The sequence below is a fragment of the Carlito syrichta genome, unplaced genomic scaffold, assembly GCF_000164805.1.
Source record: "Carlito syrichta isolate Samal-C Ts95f unplaced genomic scaffold, Tarsius_syrichta-2.0.1 Scaffold311900, whole genome shotgun sequence".
Lineage (NCBI taxonomy): Eukaryota > Metazoa > Chordata > Mammalia > Primates > Tarsiidae > Carlito > Carlito syrichta.
Genome location: NW_007255996.1, coordinates 425,094 through 430,214, shown reverse-complemented (window position 1 = coordinate 430,214; position 5,121 = coordinate 425,094). Strand labels below are relative to the sequence as shown.

The following is a 5,121-nucleotide window of genomic DNA, read 5'->3' as shown; positions in this document are numbered from 1 at the left end:
CTTCTTGCCGCTGGGCTAGTGGCAGCCCAGGTGAGGCCAACTGCTGATCCCGAATCAGCCACATGTGTTTCTGTGTTTATTCACTCAATCACCCATGAAATATATTTGAGCATATGCCACCTCCCGCCACACCTCAAGCCACTCAGAGAGGCCCACATGTGGAGGGACAGAGTTCCCTAGCCAACAGCCAGCTCCAACTTGCCAGACGCTGGAGAGGCTAACTGAGAAAGTGTATTCCAGCTCCGTTGAGCTCTAAGGTGTCCACAGCCCAGCTCACATCTGACCACAGCTCCACAGCGACTGCAGGCTGGAGCCACCACACCCAGCTACAGACAATACACAGTTTTGGTCTTCTTTCTCCTTCTCCTTCATCTTGTGAGATTATTGTCTTCTTTATTTTTTTGTAAAGTTTATTATTCACCTTTCTTTTTTTTTTTTGAGTTGGAGTCTCACTCTGTCGCCCAGACTGGAGTGCAGTGGCCGCTTCTGGCCACCACAGCCTCATCCTGCTGTGCTCCGGTGATCCTTCCACCTCAGCCTTCCAAGTAGCCGGAATTACAGGCATGCGCTACCACGCCCAGCTGATTTTTTGATTTATTGTAGAGACGAGGTCTTGTCAAGTTGCCTGGGCTTGTCTCGAACCTGTAGGCTCAGGCAATCCACTCGCCTCAGCCTCACAAAATGCTGGGATTACAGGCTGAGTCACCAAGGCCTGCCGATTATTGTCTTCTTAAGCCACTGTGATTTGGAGCTGTTTGTTACACAGCTATAGATAACTAATACATATGAGAGGATCCCCCAAAATGGAATTTATTTATCAAAAATTGGGTATTCTTGCATCTTTTTCTTTTTTTTTTGAGTCGGAGTTTCACTCGGTCGCCCAGACTGGAGTGCAGTGGCCGCTCCCGGCCACCGCAGCCTCTACCTGCTGGGCTCCGGCGATCCTTCCATCTCAGCCTTCCAAGTAGCTGGAACTACAGGCGCACGCTACCACACCCGGCTCATTTTTGATTTATTGTAGAGATGAGGTCTCGCCAAGTTGCCCAGGTGGGTCTCGAACCCGGCAATCCACTCACCTCAGCCTCCCAAAGGCACGGGATTACAGGCTGAGCCACCGAGCCTGGCTTTATTCTTGCATCTTTAAACTTCGGTCATCTTCAGAGTCCTCTCGGTTTGATGCAATACACCTATCAAGATGCTTTTTCTACAGCTCAAAACAGTTTTTGAACTGTCAATGTTGATGCCTTTTAGTGTTTCTGCCATTTTTTGTTTCACCTCTCCCCACTGGCAAAATGTTTCCCTTTGAGACATTTTTTCCTCTGGGGAAACAAAACACAGTCGCTTGGGCGAGATCAATTAAATAGGGGGAATGGGGCACAAGGGTGATGTCGTTTTGGGTCCAAAACTGCCGAACGCTCAGCATAGTGTGGGTAGGTGCGTTGTCATGGTGGAAGAACCATTCACCTGTTTGCCACAACTCGGGATGTTTCTTCCACAGTGCAGCCTCTCACAACAATGTTAGCTGGTCCACGGACACCAATGAGTTCCTAGAATACCTACCTAGCGGGGGAAGGCTGTCCTACAAGGGACCTGCCCTCCAAAAGACAATTCTGGCTTTTGAGTCCCCCTCACATAATACGAATGCTAACGTAACATCTGAATTCGCTTTCCACTCAAGGAACTAGAAAGTATAACCTAGGCCAGGTGCAGTTGTCATTCCAGCACTTTGGGAGGCAGAGGCAAGAGGATTGCCTAAGCCCAGGGGTTCGAGACCAGCCTGAGCAACTTGGCGAGACTTTGTCTCTACAAGAAATCAAAAAATCAGATGGGCATGGTAGCACGTGCCTGTGGTTCCATTTACTTGGAAGGCCGAGGCAGATGGATTGCCTGAGCCAAGCAGGTCAAGGCTGGGGTGGCCATGAGCATGCCACTGCACTCCAGCCCGGGTGACAATGAAACTCTGACTCAAAAAAAAAAAAACAAAGAAGCCGGGCTCGGTGGCTCAGCCTGTAATCCCGCGCCTTTGGGAGGCTGAGGTGAGTGGACTGCCTGAGCCCGCGGGTTCGAGACCCGCCTGAGCAGCGAGACCTCATTTCTACAACAAATCAAAAAATCAGCCGGGCGTGGTAGCGCATGCCTGTAATTCCGGCTACTCGGAAGGCTGAGGCGGAAGGATCGCTGGAGCCCAGCAGGTCGAGGCTGCGGTGGCCGGGAGCGGCCACTGCACTCCAGTCTGGGTGACAGAGTGAGACTCCAACTCAAAAAAAAGAAATAAATAAAAGAAAATGTAACCTGATTTGTTCTCAGAATGTTCTTAGGCACTGTGGGAGAGTAACTCAGTTAGTTACATTTGGAAGTGATATCCACATTGTGACCACGTGGTGAGCGGCAGGTCCTGTGGCCTCACCCACAGTGTGCTCATCTGCATTCTTGGTCTGCGTTTTTGTTGATGCTCAGAAGGGCAACCTTTCTCATTCCTGACAAGGCCCTTCTACTTTCCAGGTGATGTGCCCACCTCCCCAGCTTACCTGGTCAGAACAAGGGCCTCTGCTCTGCTTTTTTTTTTTTTTTCTTTTTTTAGTTAGGGTCTCATGCTGTTGCCCAGGCTGGAGTGCAGCGGCCTTGACCTGCTTAGCTCAGGCAATCCTTCTGCCTCAGCCTCCCAAGTAACTGGGACTACAGGTGTGCGCCACCACATCTGGCTAATTAACAAATTTTTTTTTTTTGTAGTGATGAGGTCTCACTGAGTTGCCCAGGCTTGTCTCGAACTTCTGGCCTCAAGTTATCCTCCCACCTTGGCCTCCCAAAGTGCTGGGATGACAGGCATGAGCCACTACATCCGATCCCGGCTTATGTTTATGTTTTCCCACCAGGTAGCAAGTTACTGAGACCAAAGCTGTGTCCCTGAGCCACCCTCCACGCCTCCTTCCTCCCACCCTCTCCAGGTGACACCCTTGGGCACATGTCACATACATGCTTGCTGAGTGGCAGAAAGGCGTTGGTGACAAGGGGCCTTTGGACCAAGGCCTTCTTTCATCTGACAGCTCTGCTTTGGAGGCAGGCAAACCATTTGCATGCTACCTCAAGGTGCAAATGACAGCTCACTGTGCCTTTTTTTTTTTTTTTTTTTTTTTAGTTGGAGTCTCTGTCGCTCAGGCTGGAGTGCAGTGGCATGCTCATGGCCACTGCAGCCTCAGCCTGCTGGGTTCAGGAGATCCTTCCACCTCAGCTTTCCAAGTAGCTGAAACCACGGGCGAACACCACCACACCTGACTGATTATTTTGATTTATTATAAAGACAAGTTCTCTCCATGTTGCTCTCAGGCGGGTCTTGAACCCCTGAGCTCAGGCAATCCTCTGGCCTCCGCCTCCCAAAGTGCTGGGATTACAGGTTTGAGCCACCACACCCGGCCTCGCCATGCCTTTTAAGTAAGGGGGTATTTTCACAGACTCGTGAGCCTGAAAGACCCCCCCCAAGAGCTCTCGTGGAATTCTCGGGAACAGGGTCCCCGATGCAGAGACGATGAACACTGCCGTGAGGGATTAGAAATGTTGGACCTGGCCAGACACGGTGGCTCACGCCTGTCATCCTAGCACTTTGGGAGCTGAGGCGGGAGGATTGCTTGAGCCCAGGAGTTTGAGAGCAGCCTGCCAACACACGAGACCTCATCTTTGCAAAAAATCAAAAAATTAGTCAGGCATGGTGGTGTGTGCCTATAGTCCCAGCTACTTCTGGAGGCTGAGGTGGAAGGATTGCCTGAGCCCAGGATGGCAGGGCTGCTGTGAGCTGTTATTGTGCCACTGCCCTCCAAACTGGGCAACAGAGGGAGACCTTGACTCAAAAAAAAAAAAGAAAGAAAAACAATGTGTGTCATGAGCAGGTATGGGGGTTGCTGGCACGCCTGTGGCTATGCATCATCCCTAAATGCTAGGTTGCCTGGGTCAAGCGGGCTTTCTACAGATCCTTAAGCTTTCCAGAGAAGAAGATAGTGCCACGTTCCAAAAAGTATACAGGTGTTATCTATTGATTTTAGAAAAATGATAATTTCCCCCCCAATCAACAGGTCTTTTAATGCCTTATTAAACTGTGATAAATGCAAACGTGGAACGCATCACAAATTCGTCCATCGCCCTTGCGCAGGGCTGTGTCATTCCCACTTTATTTTATTTTATTTTTTGAGTCGGAGTCTCACTGTTGCCCACGCCGGAATGCAGGGGCACACTCACGGCCACCGCAGCCTCAACCTGCTGGGTTCAGGAGGTCCTTCCTCCTCAGCCTTCCAAGTAGCTGGAACCAAAGGGGTGCACCGCCATGCTCTGCTAGTATTTTTTATTTATTATAGAGACAAAATCTCGCCAAGTTGCCCAAGCTGGTCTCGAACTCCAGACCTCAGGCAATCCTCTCACCTGGGCCTCCCAAAGTGGGATGACAGGTGTGAGCCACCACACCCGGCCTGTTCCTACGAACCAGTATGTTTAGGGAAGGAAAGGGGAAAACACCAACCCCCCAACCCCACCCCAGCCCCATGGCCAGGCGCTGCCGCTCCCTCCTGCATGTACAAGTGGTGACAGTCAGTGTGTTGCTCAGGAAGCACCATGCTTGCCCTGGCCCCAACCGCCACCCTCTTGGGACCAGTTTTGGCCCACATGGTGTGAGTCCACGTGACACAAGAGGGGCTTTAAGCACACATGTGCCCTGGGCATCTCTGTCAGGGACCACAGGAACCTAGAAGCATATCAGACACTGGACCCAACCCAACCCCCACATCCTTACAAAAGCCCCACCATCGGGAGCCCAGGTGCCTTTCTGGCCAGTGCGTGGAACCAAGCAGGATCAGTCAGTGCTTGTGATGAACCACTGTGGTGGGGCTGCCTGTTACACGGCACCCTGGGGCAAGAGCCGACCAGTACAGTCAGGGACTCCTTCCTCTCTTTCTCCTTTCTCTTCCCCTCCTCCCTCTCTCTGTCTGTCTCCTTCTCTGTCTTTCCCTCCCTCCATCTCTCTCTCCCTCTGTCTCTTTCTCTCTCCTTTTCTGTCTCTCTCTCTGCCTCTCCCTCCCCCTCTCTTTCCCTCTCTCTCTGTCTCATCCTCCCCCCTTCCCCTTTCCCCCTCCCCCTTTT

At 51.5% G+C, this 5,121-nt stretch overlaps 1 protein-coding gene across 1 annotated transcript in view; it reads right to left on the bottom strand.

Annotated features, from left to right (window-relative positions):
• The window catches only part of CA5A (carbonic anhydrase 5A), a 39,484-nt gene that overhangs the window by 733 nt on the left and 33,630 nt on the right, over nucleotides 1-5,121 (bottom strand). The window lies entirely within an intron of this gene.